Raw genomic sequence first — 16534 nt, forward strand, 5'->3', positions numbered from 1 at the left:
GGCTCAACTCCAGCCCACATGGAAGGGCTCCGACCTACCCTGTAATACTTTCTACCCCCACAGCAGTCAAGGTACCAAGGCACAACTCCTGAATTCACTACTCTTGAGTCAAGCCATGGAATGAAAGAGAAGAGGACACTCAATACACCTGTGAGCCCCTGGGAGATCTCAGATACTACAAATGAGTGCCATTCTAATGAACACCCCAGAAATTAAGTTTCTGGGGATAAGATTTCTCAGGATAGATCTAAAGAACCAACAATGCTTGGCAGGGCTTGTACTCCAAAATAGACAAGAGATAGATCTCCCGATCCCTGAACAAGGAGGGACTTGAGCCATCTTGAATGAGATGTGTTGTTTCTGGGTAAATACCTCCAGCTAAGTTAAAGGAAGTCTCACAGTCCTCAAGAAAAACATTTAGATCCTACAGGATCTCAAAGAACGAGCTGCAGAGTTCTCAGGGTGGCTACAGTCTCTCTTTGGGGGCTCCTTCTCCTGGTGATGGGGAATTTGGAGTTGGCTAATGCCCCTACTAATCCCTGTTATCACCATATTGATGCTGCACATGATTGTTCCATGTATGATCAATTGTTTAACCCATTTTGTCTCTGCCCAGGTCAACAAGCTGCAACAAGCAGTGCCAGTTCAACAAGGATATATAAAACTACACCCAACCACAGAAAATATCACTCACTCTTAGATGGACACCACTATAAGGACTCTGAGGCATCAGACCAGCAAGATGGGGAGGCCCTTTTCCCCTCACCATCACATCTCAGCAGGAAGTAGCCAGGGAGAGCTTGACGCCCCAATTCCCAAAGAATTGGGCCTCCCATCTCTTGAGGTGGGAATGTTAGATAGTTAGAATAGGAAAAAGGAGTCCCAAATGGTGTTGGCTAAAAGATAAGAAAGGAAAAAGCACGCAAAAATGGAACGAAAGAAAACCTGAGGACTGAAGTGAGACCCTCAGGTGAAACAAACAGCCCTCCTGGCTAGCCCAGTTTACTTAGGGCAGACTCAGGGGGAGGAAACAAATGTATAAAAACAGGAAGCCAAGATGGATTGAGGCCTCCCCTTTGGGGTCAGCCTGCCCTCATGCCTCAAAGGTGTACCTTTGCTTGCTGAATAAAACTCTGAGCTGTAATCGAGCTGTAACACTGTTCCACTGTGTTTCAAATCTTTGCTGTGTAGAGATAGAACCAAGGAAATTACATACTACCCTGACATATCTTGACATTATATTTATTACACAATAAAATATTTTTTAGAGTTTACTAATAAAATTGCTTTACCTTTAACATGATACAATTGCAACTAATATAATCAGAAGGTATGCCAAGTGAAACAAGGGGACCACAGTCATAGAAGTTGCCTCAAATTCCAGTTGTCTAGAAAGTGATGTAGAGGACCTGCCACAAAAATATATCCCGGTAAATAACCTTCAATTCTGATATTGTGTGTGAGTTACATATGATATTACAAACTATAGTTTATTGATTTAAACATTAAAATTCAGTGAAAAATCAAAATATATGGATTATGATTTTAGAATATAGAAAGTAATAAAGATTTGCTCCTTCCCACAAACCTCTGGCATGCTTTTCAAAGTTTCTTTCAAAAGTCTAAAGTTTAAAACTCCTGAATATACAAAATCTGAATCTTATGCAAAACTGTGAAAGCATTAATTACTATAGACATTATGACTTTTTCTAAACTTCTATTAGGTTGCTATCTTTTACTACTTTAACTGCACAAACACTATTTCAGAAACTGAGTATTAAAAGGTTTTTTCCAGAAGCTGTCTTCTCATTTTCACCAGTTATATTCAGAGTACTAGGTTTGCCAGCACAAAAATTACTGAACAGCTAATATGTGCCTGGCACTATGCTATAATTTACTTTTTAAATGTTCATCTTTCTTTCTCAAAAACATCATGGAACTTTTGTTTAAAGTTTTGTCTTTTTATTCTAATGAACTCCAAACAAAGTTTAGGGGGCTCCCAGAAACAGCAAAGGCTTAAACTGGAAGTAAGAATTTCAGAGTAATTTGACCAGAAAACCAAATTAACCCTGAAGATCAACATCTGTACTGAACAGACCTACCCTGAGAATGTACAATTTGTGTTTTTAACCAGAATGTGATCCAGGATTTAAGACTGAAGCATTCTTTTTTTTTTTTAAGGACCTATCTCCTTTTATTTTTTTAAAAAATGATTGTAGTATAGTTGCTTTACAATGTTGTGTTAGTTTCATGTGTATAGCACAATGAATAAGTTATACACATATCCACTATTTTTTTAGATTCTTTCCTGGCTCTCTTCAGTGTGCTATTTTAAGAAAGTTGGATTAAGGATCAATTAGAGCAGAGCACACCAAGCTTCCAGTCAAGGACTCTCTCTGATAATCTGGGAGTGCTGCTGCTATGGTCCTTGGAACAACTCCTCTTAACCCTCCCACCTTCTCCTGGCCTTCCTATAAACCCCAGCCGCTAGATACCTTGAACTTCTTCAAGGCCAGACTCTTTTCAAGGCTGCCAACCTTCTCAGAAAATGGATCATCCACACCTTGCTACCTTAGTTTTCCTCTCCTTCACCTGTCTTCAGGTAGTACTGCTGCCGCACGGCTTTGGCCTGGAGGAGTTACTGGCTCAGCCCAATCCTCTCGCAGTTCCTCCCAGGATGTTGGCCAGGTAGACGATCTGACCGGCTTGGCTATAAATGGGGAAGGTGGTGATTTTCAGGTTGAGGCCCTTGTTCCTCTTCCAGGCGAACAAGAGTGGATTGGGGGTGGGGAGGGGCAGGGATTGGGGGTGGGGCGGGACTCAGGAGCCCCGGTTCTTAGTGCACACCTCGTTGTAGGGGATCTGGTTCCACTGTCCTGTGTCACAATCAAAACCTGCACCGGGTCCTCCATCTTGCAAATTTCTTCTAAGATTTCCAGCTCCATCAGTGTCTCAGTGTTGGAGACCACTAGGATGGAAGCATAATTGACCTCGGTGCTCTTCCTAGAGACGGAGAAGATGAGAGAGAGTCGTTGGCGGTGAAATGTCCTGCACAAAGCATCGCGCAGCCTTGGCGGGGCTCCCTATCAGGGTGTTCTGCTCCTCGAAGTCGTCGCCTTCATCCTGGGGCTGGTAAATCAGGTCAGTGCCGAGAAAGGCCTTTAACACCATGGGCAGCAACAGATCCAGGGACGCGAGCCCAGCTTCCAGTCCACCTGCCAGAAGGCCCGGGACAGCGGCGCCTCCAGGCAGTCGGTGTGGCAGCGGGGCCGCTGGACCAGTTGGTTCTCAGACCTCGATGCTGGCCGGAGGGGGTGGAGCCTTGGCCACAACTCGTGAGCGGGCTCTGAGTTCTGTCCCGCCACCCAGCCAAGCTCAGTTCCCGGTCTTGACCAGAGGCCTAGGGCGGCTCCGGCTCTAGGCTAGGTCCTGCAGGCGGCCAGCTCTCTCTCTTCGGGTCAGGCCCCAGCTCCAACCTGGGCCGCTGGGACTCAGACCCAGGCTCTTGCCCCGCCTCCCGCTGCGGCTCTGGTGCAACCTTCGAGGAATTAAGGCTCATTTCCAGGAAGGAAAGGCCACGTTCTCAAACAGCACAGAAGATCAGAAAGGAGCTGTTGGACTGGGCACTCCTCTCCACCCACCCAACGGTTTCCTGGAGAACTTCTAAGTGAGTCTGTTTGAACCTGGGCTGCTCGTGCCCGAATGCTAGAACGTCATTGGCAGTCACGTGGTAGCCTCAGTTCAGTTCAGTTCAATCACTCAGTCATGTCCGACTCTTTACAACCCCACGGACTGCAGCACGCCAGGCCTCCCTGTCCTTCACCAACACCTGGAGCTTGCTCAAACTCATATCCGTAGAGTCCGTGATGCCTTCCAACCATCTCATCCTCTGTCTTCCCCTTCTCCTGCCTTCAATCTTTCCCAGCATCAAGGTCCTTTTCAAGGAGTCAGTTCTTCACATCAGGTGGCCAAAGTATTGCAGCTGCAGCTTCAGCATCAGTCCTTCCAATAAATATTCAGGACTGACTTCCTTTAGGATGGACTGGTTGGATCTCCTTGAAGTCCAAGAGTCTTATTCAGCACTACACTTCAAAATCTTCAATTCTTCAGTGTTCAGCTTTCTTTATAGTAACTCTCACATTCATACATGACTATTGGAAAAACCATAGCTTTGACTAGACAGACCTTTGATAGCAAAGTAATATCTCTGCTTTTTAATATGCTGTCTAGGTTGGTCATAGCTTTTCTTCCAAGGAGCAAGTGTCTCTTAATTTCACAGCTGCAGCCACTATCTGCAGTGATTTTGGAAACCCCTAAAATAAAGTCTGTCACTGTTTCCATTGTTTCCCCATCTATTTGCCATGATGTGATGGGACCAAATGCCGTGATCTAACTAGCCCCCCAATTTGTCCCTGGCACCCATCCTTTCAGAATTCAGTTAATACAAGAGGCACTTCATAAAGGCGAATGAAATGAGTGCTTATGTGACTCACAATTGACTGGGAGAATTTGGCTTGTTCAGGTACACACACACACCGACACTCACACACACACTCACACACACACACTCACACACACACAGAAAAGGCATAGATTTTCCCTGTGTTCTAAGTGGCAGATTTTACCTTTGAGAGGATCATCCAGAAGCATGGTTCTCAGGTAAGGCTTTGGTGAACCTGGTCCAGCACAGTTTGTTATTTTTATTCTTTACAGACATAACGTTCTCCTTGTAAAAAGTTAGAAGTAAATGCATAAAATAAAAAGTGGGAAAGGAAGAACCCAAAGCCCAGGTCTAAAACTTCCTTCTATCGCATTCCTCTTCTTAACAGAAGTGTTAAAAAGTGGGCACTTATCCTTACAAACCATTTTCTTTGCATTTGCAAGCATATTCAGATATATGCAAGTATATCTTTTTCATAAATATTATTGTACTATCTGTGTTTGCGAGACCTAGGTTTGCTCCCTGGGTTGGGAAGATCCCTTGGAGAATGGAAAGGCTACCCACTCTAGTATTCTGGCCTGGAGAATTCCATGGAGTGTATAGTCCATGGGGTGGCAAAGAGTCAGACAGGACTGAGCGAAAAAGAAAAAAAAAGAAAATCTGTGTATGCAGATTACATTTTTCACCAAATACATCAAAGGATCTTAACATGTAACTGTATGTAGATTTACCTTTTTCTTTTGAATTGCTTTATAAATTTCCACTGTATGGCTGGAACATAAATTAGCCATAACACTATTGATAGATCTGTAGGTTGTTTAGAATGTTTTGCTAATATGAACAGTGCTAAGTGAACAAATCTTTTTCTTAGACCACAAGAACTGTATTTGTGAGATGATTTTGTAGAAGGGGATTTACTGGACCAAAGGATATCCCATTTTAAATTTCAGAGTTATTGATAAAATTCATAGAAGTTGGACTTTGCCAATTGCTCAGCAGGTAAAAAATCTGCTTGCAATGCAGGAGACAATGGAGATGTGGGTTTGATCCCTGGGTGGGGAAGATCCCCTGGAGAAAGGAATGCCAACCCACTCCAGTATCCTTGCCTAGAAAATCCAATGGACAGAGGAGCCTTGCAGGCTACAGTCCACAGGGTCACAAAGAGTTGGACACCACTGAGGGACTTCACGCTCTCACTCATGCAAGTTGTATCAATTTACACCCTCATGAAGTTCTTTTTTGTCACAGCCTATCCCAGAATGTCATTAAAGTGATTTGTGTCATTGGTATCTTGTTTTGATTTTCCTTTTGTAATTTGTTACCTAGACTCGCCATATTTCCTCTTTGGGTAAATTGTCACCTTATACCTTTTCCTGGTTTCCCTTTTGGCCAATTCGCATTTTCTTCATCAGTATAGAAGCTATCCATGTGGTAAGGAAATAATCGCTGTTCCTGTGCTTCGGGCGATGAACATCCCCTGCCCTGTTCTCCCACCCCCATGTTGCTGGTTACCATGCCTTACGTTTGTAGTTGAATTAACTTAATGTTTTAAATGAGTTCTGGATTTTGTTACATACATAATAAACAGTCGTTTCCCCTGCACTAGGGCTTCCCTTGTGTCTCAGCTGGTAAAGAATCCGCCTGCAATGCGAGACACCTGGGTTTGATCCCTGGGTTGGGAAAATCCTCTAGAGAAGGGAAAGGCTACCCACTCCAGTATTCTGGCCTGGAGAATTCATGAACTATATAGTCCATGGGGTTAAAAAAAGTCAGACACCACTGAGCAACTTTCACTTTCACTTTCCCTTGCAGTAATTATAATCTGATATAATTACAATTATATATATATTTATATAAATAATAATATATAATTATAATCTAATATAATCTTTAAAATTTCCATATATTCCTTTTTTAAATTGTTGAAGTATAGTTGATTTGTACTTGTGTTAATTTCTGGTGTACAGCAAAGTGATTCAGCTATACATATAAGTATACTTTTTATTTTTTAAGGTGGCCAAACATTTTATTCAGGCTACTGCAGTAGCATAGAGACTTCAGTGTAAGATGAGCTCACCTTTGCTGAAACAAAAGGTGGGAGTGAGAGGGTAACAGGCAGGAAGGCTAGGGGTCTCCAAAGGGAGAAAATAGGCTGCAAGTGTTAGACATTTTTATCTCTCTCTTAAGGGGTAGAAGGAAACAAACTACAAGTGTCAGATTTTTTCCTTCTCTATACAAATTTAAACGGAGATATCTTTTAAAATTCTGTGTTGCCATGACTACACCTGGTTCCACCTGAACTTAACTTTTCTCAAACCTTGAGCTAAGCAATGCATTTTTCTTATGGAAATGTTTTTCTTACGCTTTGTTAATGAACTATGTACTTACCCTAGACTCTTTTCTTTCTTCACGACAGAGATCTTCACGACCCACATAATCAGGATGGTGTGATCACTCACCTAGAGCCAGACATCCTGGAATGCAAAGTCAAGTGGGTCTTAGGAAGCATCACTATGAACAAAGCTAGTGGAGGTGATGGATTCCAGTTGAGCTATTTCAGATCCTAAAAGATGATGCTGTGAATGTGCTACATTCAATGTGCCTGCAAATCTGAAAAACTGAGCAGGGGCCACTGCTCAGGACTGGAAAAGGTCAGTTTTCATTCCAATCCCAAAGAAAGGCAATGACAAAGAATGCTCAAACTACCACACAATTGCACTCATCTCACACGCTAGCAAAGTAATGCTCAAAATTCTCCAAGCCAGCCTTCAACAGTACATGAATTGTGAACTTCCAAATGCTCAAGCAGGATTTAGAAAAGACAGAGGAACCAGAGATCAAATTGCCAACATCCATTGGATCATAGAGAAAGCAAGAGAGTTCCAGAAAAACATCTACTTTTGCTTTATTGACTATGCCAAAGCCTTTGACTGTGTGGAGCACAACCAACTGTGGAAAATTCTTAAAGAGATGGGAAATCAGAGCACCTGACCTGCCTCTTGAGAAATCTGTATGCACGTCAGGAAGCAACAGTTAGAACTGGACATGGAACAACACACTGATTCCAAATCAGGAAAGGTGTACGTCAAGGCTGTATATTGTCACCCTGCTTATTTAACTTAAATGCAGAGTACATAATGAGAAATGCTGGACTGGATGAAGCACAAGCTGGAATCAAGATAACTGGGGGAAATATAAATAACCTCAGATACGCAGAGAACACCATCCTTATGGCAGAAAGCAAAGAAGAACTAAAGAGCCTCTTGATGAAAGTGAAAGGGAGAGTGAAAAAGCTGGCTTAAAGCTCAACATTCAGAAAACTAAGCTCATGGCATCTGGTCCCACCACTTCATGGCAAACAGATGGGGAAACAATGGAAACAGTGACAGACTTGATTTTGGCGGGCTCCAAAATCACTGCAGATGGTGACTGCAGCCATGAAATTAAAAGACACTTGCTGCTTGGAAGAAAAGTTATGACCAACCAAGACAGCATATTAAAAAGCAGAGACATTACTTTGCTATCAAATGTCTGTCTAGTCAAAGCTATGGTTTTTCCAGTAGTCATGTATGAATGTGAGAGTTGGACTATAAAGAAAGCTGGGCACTGAAGAATTGATGCTTTTGAACTGTGGTGTTGGAGGAGACTCTTGAGAGTCCCTTGGACTGCAAGGAGATCCAACCAGTCCATCCTAAAGGAAATCAGTCCTGAATATTCATTGGAAGGACTGATGCTGAAGCTAAAGCTGCAGTACTTTGGCTACCTGATGCAAATAACTGACTCATTTGAAAAGACCCTGATGCTTGGAAAGATTGGCAGGGGGGAGGAGAAGGGGACAACAGAGGGTGAGATGGTTGGAAGGCATCACCAACTCAATGGACATGAGTTTGAGTAAACTCCAGGAGGTGGTGTTTGGTCCAGGCCTGGCGTGCTACAGTCTGTGGGGCCACAAAGAGTCAGACACAACTGAGAGACTGAACTGAACTGAACATTCTTTCTTCAAGTTGATTCCACCTAAGACTCAGAACCCACTTGACAAACCAGTATGTTTTACTCTTGCAAACGTTCTCTTAAGTTATGGTAATGAGACTATGTCTTTGCTTGGAAACCTGCCTTTCTTCAAAGTTTATATCAATCATTTTATGGCCTGAGACAACTCACCTTGTGCCAATGTTATCTCAAAATGTATGTTGTGGATGAGGGGCCTGATACTACTCTGAGTTTTGAGACATTTCCTTTCTCTAATTAACAGCCTGCTGATAGGAATATAACATACTGCTGAAGACTAGTAGGGGGGCACTCTTTCTGCCTCCTTCTGATTTCTATGTCAGAACCTTTGTCTATCTCTTTTATACTTTAATAAAACTTTATCACACAAAAGCTCTGAACAATCAAGCCTCGTCACTGGCCCCGGATTGAATTCCTCTCCTCTGGAGGCCAAGAATCCGAGCCTCTTTCACAGCTCAGCAACAACCTTTCAGGAGGTCTCTATTTATTTATTTACTTGGAGGTTAATTGCTTTACAATGTTGTGTTACCTTTGTTGGGGCTAGTGTGAGGAAAGCAGGAGAGACTCCATCTTGAAGCCTGTCATCCATCTTAAAGACAGGATGTAAACTGGGCCTGAGCCCTGCCCAAGAGTGAGGAAACCGTTGCTAATGAAAACCAGGTCTCCTGGAGACTTCCCTCCCTACAGATGGAAAGTGGAGATTATAGTTGAGGTCAGGCTGCCCCTGTTACATTAACCATGGAGACATCCCCCTGTGATGTATAATCAGTGTTTCCCCACTTTCACCTTAATTGTTTGTTCTCCTAGCACCTAGTTGTTATAAAATTCAGTCATATACAACAAAGAGGTTGCTAACATGTAACCGATCACATAGCAGAGGTATAAAACTGGGCCTCAGAAACATCAGGGTTCATTGTTGGGAACTGATTCCCCTTGGACTCGCTGGTGTAATAAACTGTACTCCACTGTCTTGAGAGTCCTCTGAGGTGTGTTTTGGAACTCCAGATTCCACAACACTTTCTGCCGTATAGCAATGTGAATCAGGTATGACTATATATATTATGTATATATACATATATATACATCTCCTCCCTCTTGAGCCTCTCTCCCACCTCACCCCATCCTATGCTTCTAGGTTGTCACAGAGTGCCAAGCTAGTCTCCCTGTGTTATATAGCAGCTTCCCACTAGCTATCTGTTTCATACATGGTAGTGAATATAGGTCAACATATTTTCTCAATTTATCTCAACCTCTTCTTCCTCTACTGTGTTCATAAATCCTCTATGTCTGTATCTCCATTCCTTCCCTACAAAGAGGATTATCAGTACAGTTTTTCTAGATTCCATATATATGTGTTCAGTTCAGTTCAGTAACTCAGTTGTGTCTCATCTCACTCTTTGCGACCCCATGAATCGCAGCACGCCAGGCCTCCCTGTCCATCACCAACTCCCAGAGTTTCACTCAAACTCATGTCCATCGAGTCGGTGATTCCATCCAGCTATCTCATCCTCTGTCGTCCCCTTTTCCTCCTGCCCCCAATCTCTCCCAGCATTAGAGTCTTTTCCAATGAGTCAACTCTTTGCATGAGGTGGCCAAAGTACTGGAGTTTCAGCTTTAGCATCATTCCTTCCAAAGAACACCCAGGGCTGATCTCCTTTAGAATGGACTGGTTGGATCTCCTTGCAGTCCAAGGGACTCTCAAGAGTCTCTTCCAACACCACAGTTCAAAAGCATCAATTCTTTTGATGATGGCCATTCTGAGCAGTGTGAGGTGATACCTCATTATAGTTTGATTTGCATTTCCCTAATAATTAGCAAATTATTATAATTATCATATAATTATTATAAATCCTCTGTCTCCTGAGAAACCTGTATATGGGTCAAGAAGCAACAGTTAGAATCAGACATGCAACAATAGATTGGTTGAAAATTGGGAAAGGAGTATCACAAGGCTATATATTGTCACCTTGCTTATTTAACTTATGTGCAGAGTACATCATCTGAAATGCCAGGCTGGATGAATCACAAGCTGAAATCAAGGAGAAATATCAACAACCTCAAATATGCAGATTTGTTGTTGTTCAGTTGCTCAGTTCAGAGAAGGCAATGGCAACCCACTCCAGTACTCTTGCCTGGAAAATCCTGTGGATGGAGGAGGCTGGTAGGCTGCAGTCCTTGGGGTCGCGAAGAGTCGGACACGACTGAATGACTTCACTTTCACTTTTCACTTTCATGCATTGAAGAAGGCAATGGCAACCTACTCCAGTGTTCTTGCCTGGAGAATCCCAGGAATGGAGGAACCTGGTAGGCTGCCATCTCTGAGGTTGCACAGAGTCGGACACGACTGAAGCAACTTAACAGCAGCAGCAGCAGTCACTCAGTTGTATCCGATTCTTTGTGACTCTTTGCGACTACAGCACTCCAGGCTTCCCTGTCCTTCACCATCTCCCAGAGCTTGCTCAAACTCATGTTCATTGAGATAATGATGCCTTCCAACCATCTCATCCTCTGTCATCCCATTCTCTTGCCTTCAGTCTTTCCCAGCATCAGAGTCTTTTCTAATGAACCTATGCTTTGCATCAAGTGGCCAAAGCATTGGAGTTTCAGCTTCAACATCAGTCCTTCCAATGAATATTCAGGAGTGATTTCCTTTAGGATTGACTGGTTGGTTCTCCTGGAAGTCCAAGGGACTCTCAAGTGTCTTCTCCAATACCTTAGTTCAAAAGCATCGATTCTTCAGTGCTCAGATTTCTTTAAGGTCCAATTCTCACATTCATACTTGACTACTGAAAAAACTATAGCTTTGATTAGACGGTCCTTTATCAGAAAAGTAAAGTCTCTGCTTTTTAATATGGTGTCTAGGTTGGTCATTGCTTTCTTCCAAGGAGCAAGAGTCTTAATTTCATGGCTGCAGTCACCATCTGCAGTGATTTTGGAGCCCAAGGAAATAAAGTCTGTCACTTTTTCCATTGTTTCCCTGTCTATTTGCCATGAAGTGATGGGACTGGATGCCATGATGTTAGTTTTTGAATGTTGAGTTTTAAGCCAGCTTTTTCACTCTCCTCTTTCACTTTCATCAAGAGACTCTTTAGTTCTTCTTTGTTTTCTGCCATAAGGGTGAATGTAGAAAATGATACCACTCTAATGGCAGAAAGTGAGAAGAAACTAGAGTCTCTTGATGAGGGTGAAAGAGGAAAGTGAAAAAGCTAGTTTAAAGCTCAACATTCAAAAAACAAAGATCATGGCATCTGGTCCTATCACTTCATGGCAAATAGAAGGGGAAAAAGTGGAAACAGTGACAGATTTTATTTCTTAGACTCTAAAATCATTGAGGAGAGTGACTGTAGCCATGAAGTTATAGATGTTTGCTCCTTGGAAGGAAAGCTATGACAAACGTAGACAGTGTATTAAAAAGCAGAGGCATCTCTTTGCTGACAAAAGTCCATGTAGTCATGTACAGATGTGAGAGTTGGACCATAAAGAAGGCTGAGTGCTGATTAATTGATGCTTTAGAATTGTGGTGCTGAAAGAAGACTCTTGAGAGTCCCTTGGACTGCAAGGAGATCACACCAATCAATCCTAAAGGAAATCAACCCTGAATATTCATTGGAAGGACTGATGTTGAAGCTGAAGATCCAATGCTTTGGCCTCCTGATTGGGAAAGACTCTGATGCTGGGAAAGACTGAAGGTGAGAGAAGTGGGTGACAGGGGATGAGATGGTTAGATAACATCACTGTCTCGATGGACATGAATTTGAACAAACTCTGGGAGATAGTGAAGGATGGGGAAGCCTGGCAGGCTGCAGTCCATGGGATAGGGAAGAGTAGGACAGGACTTAGCAACTAAACAAATAATTAGCAATGTTGAACATCTTTTCATGTGCCTATTGGCCATCTGTGTGTCTTTTTTTTTTTTTTTGAGAAATGTCTATTAAGGTCTTGCCCATTTTTTGATTGGGTTTCTTTGTTATTATATGAGCTATTTGTATTTTTTGAAATAAGTCATTTGACAGTCACATCTTTTGCAAATATTTTCTTACATTTTATAGGTTGTATTTTCATTTTGTTTATGATTTCCTTTGCTATGCAGAAGCTTGTAAGTTTATTTTATTTTATTTTATTTTTAATTTATTTCTTTTTTATTTTACTTTACAATTCTGTATTGGTTTTGCCATACATTGACATGAATCCACCACAGGTGTACATGCGTTCCCAAACCTGAACCCCTCTCCCACCCCCCTCCCCACAACATCTCTCTGGGTCATCCCCGCGTAAGTTTAATTATTTGTTTATTTTTGTTTTTATTTCGATTGCCTTGAGAGACCGACCTAAGGAAACAGCAGTGTGATTTATGTCAGAGAATGTTTTGTCTGTGTTCTATGGTGTCATGGTTACATTTAAATTGTTTTAGTGTCATGTTACACTTAGATCTTTAAGCTATTTTGAGTTTATTTTTGTGTATGGTTAGAGGATGTGTTTTAACTCCATTGATTTACATGCAGCTGTCCAGCTTTTCCAGCACTACTTGCTGAAGAGGGAAAAATTTGCATTTAAAAGTGATCCATCTGGAAATTTATTTTAATGTAATATAAAGCAGTTAAGAGTCAATGATATTGAATGCCTCCTTCAAGCGAAAGTTTGCTACTTTTCCATAATATGAAATTTAACTGAAACATGGCTGCTCAATCAAGGACTACATTTTCTAATTCCTTTGACTTATGTGTGTGGCCACGTGGCCAGTAGTCACTACAAAATGGATGGAAGTGATGTGTGTCACCTGTAGGCCAAGACCTTTAAGAAGCTCTCTGTCCCATCTGCCATCTAGACACAGGCAACAGAAGAGGCCAATTGGATTATGACATCAGAAGCTGGCAGGAACATGGGTCCCTGAATTACTGGGGTCAAGATAGGCACTCACTGACTAGGAGCATCAACAATGACTGTTACACGAATGAGAATTACACTTTTATTGTGGTAAGTCACCAAAATGTTGGGATTTATTTATTAAAGTTGCCAGTATGGCTTCACCAGTGCAGAATCTGTCTCTGAGCATTTGTGTCTGAGCGCACTTCATTTTATTCAGCAAGCACTATGTCCACTGCCAGTGTATTTCCTGAGCCCCACAGGACTAGGAACTTCTAAAGTTAAATTTCCTCAAAAAAGAAGCACAGAAATCAAATATTATCATCCACTTTGGAAAAAACTTTTCTTGTATAAACTGCCATACAATTCCTTTTTTATTATCTTCCATTCATTATCAAGATTAACAAAGCACACTTATAGAAACAAGCTCAACAGTTATTGGATACCACATGAATATTATTCAACTGACTTGTTGAATTATAACTTGTTAAATAAGTTAGCTTGTCAACTTGTATTGACAAGCCTAGATCCAAACACTTCCAATCAGTATATTATCATATACTGATAATATATAACAAGAATATAAATTCTCTGTTTTGTTTCCTACACCCTGAAAGGAGAAATCCTTATATTTGTTAACTCTCAAAAGGGATTAAATTTTTTACCTTCTATAATACAAAACTCAATAAGAGGAGCTTGTATGGTTCCAATGCAATTTCCTTGCAGACACTAAAGATGATGTATACTCATTTGCTACATAAAAGAGAGATTAGGACTGGGTAAGATTTTTATATTTCTGTTCTGTAATGTGTTTTTTCCTAAGGGGAAATATGCTTATGTGGAAAATCTTCAGTCTTCTCAAGCTGATAATATCTACATCAGCAAACCCTTCTTTCTCACACTCCCTGCTCCATTTTATACCACAGTATTGAGGATTCAAGTCAGTTGTTGAATCACTAAAATTTGCCATTTCTCAGCACAATAGGTGCTTTTTATCAAAGACGTTCAGTGATTGCACCATATTACCCACATGCAATTGAAGTTTTTACATTCTGTTGTAACAGTGCATTTGAATTTCAACATAAAACCTAAAGACGGATTATCTCTAAGATGTAACCTCAGAGAAGTGACTTTGTAAGGTGTTTCAAACAGAAAGGAACCATTTGTTCCTTTCCCTTCAGGATTGAGTAAAATAAAGATTTCTCAGAGACTCTAAGACCTCTATTAATGATGAAATGATTCACTTTATTCCAATTTAATGTTGCTTCTTTTAACACGGTTGTATTATATATGCATTGTAAACCTTAGTGCATTTTTAGTTTTTCTCTTACCTTGCTTTTTAATAAATCACAATACTAATTTATTACCTTACCATGAGAAATATAACAAACAGGGCAGGTTTTCTTGTGTGGATTAATATTCTTCCTATATAGTAAAAGTTATGGGGGGAATCACGGTTCTACAATTTAAAAGATTTTAGTGCAGTGGTTCTTCATGTTTTGGGATGTGAATATCCGCTGTCACCTCTCCTCAGGCAAAGTGTACGTGGGTATGTGTGTATTCAAGGTTTTTCCTGTTTCCAAGAGCTCCTGGCCCCTGTGGACTTTACGTTGGCTTAATTATTTGGAGAAGGGAGTGCAGGGCAGAGTCTTTGATACCTGCTCTGCCAGTACTCCAGATGGGCGAGCTGTGTGATTTCATGCCCCCCCCTTTTTTTTTTAATTTTCACTGTGTGAAATTTGTATGTGCAATATGAATTGGGATAAACCACATTGTGTAAACATTAATATAAGACTAAAAAACTCAGCCCGGGAAATCTGCTCAGTAAATCCCTGATAACGTTGCCTAAGACAAGAAGTTCTGTTTGTGTCATTTGTACCAATATCTAGCCCTTTAGCTTATGCAGTAGTCAGAACACCAGCTCCATAGTCAGGCACTTGTGATCACCCTCTGCTGGGCAACATCTTAGGTGTGTCACCTTGGGCATTTAAATGGGCATAATTAGAACACCTATCTTTAAGGAGTTTGAGATAGTGCTGCTTTTATAAGAACACAATCATTATTCAAGAAACAACAAATTCCTATGCCAGTATTTGCAATATTTAGAACAATTACTTTGGCTATGGGAAGCCTTTCTGATCTCTGTGCCAAGTTGGTGAAACAGGCTTGTCTAGAAAGAGTTCCTAGACTCCTTCGTGTTGTCTTGACGGAGCTCTCTTTCTCCAGCACAATCCCTCAGGAGCATGGGATGAGGTGAGGACAGTTGGATCCCTACGTGGAACCAAGCTCTGGTGACTTCCTGTGTGTGCGCACTCAGGTATGTGCGATTCTTTGCAACCCCATGAACTATACAGCCCACCAGGCTCCTCTGTCCATGGCATTTCCCAGGCAAGAATACTGGACTGGGTTGCCATTTCCTTCTCCAGGGGATTTCTCCAACCCAGGGATCAAACCCACATCCCTTGCATCTCCTGCATTGGCAGCTGGGTTCTTCACCACTAGCACCACCTGACTTCCTAGAACACGGACAATCTGCAATGCCTTCCAAGCCTGCAGATCGAAATTGTGACACATTCTGCATCCCTTTTGCAATCTGTAGTTTGAACTTGAGGTTGTTAGATAGAGTTCTTGGTTTTGACTTTTTTTGGAGAACTTAAGTCTACCAAACAAAACACTTTGTGACAGCATCACAAAAGTTCTTAGAAGGAAGATTTCAGAACTTGAACTTCAGCTTTAGAAATCAGATATCTAGAAGGAAACGACAGTTCATTTTCCACAAATAAATTTAAATAATTACAAGTTTTAAAACTTTCCATAGCTCTAGGAAGTGAAAGCATTTGGGCACTAGTTTTGATAATGGGTAATTTAAACAACATGCGGTAACATTCACAAAAATGTGTAAGTCATCAAAATTAATTAATTAAGCATTTGTATTTCTGTCATGTACTTACATAGGTGTTTCCTGATGCTATAGGACCAATGGTTCTTTTCATGACAGCATACAGCAAGCAGATGGAAAACATTAACTACTATTTTCCATACTTGTCAAAAATATTTTGTAATCATTACTCTCTGTATATACATAATATACTAAATTACAATAGAGAAAATATTCATGATAAAGTGGACCATTGGTGTGAAAGGAAAAACAAACTAGACTTTAAAAGGAAAATAAATAAAGAAATTGAGTAGTGATTTTAAATTAAAAACCATCAAGAAATA

Source organism: Oryx dammah, unplaced genomic scaffold, assembly GCF_014754425.2.
Source record: "Oryx dammah isolate SB20612 unplaced genomic scaffold, SCBI_Odam_1.1 HiC_scaffold_10, whole genome shotgun sequence".
Taxonomy (NCBI): domain Eukaryota; kingdom Metazoa; phylum Chordata; class Mammalia; order Artiodactyla; family Bovidae; genus Oryx; species Oryx dammah.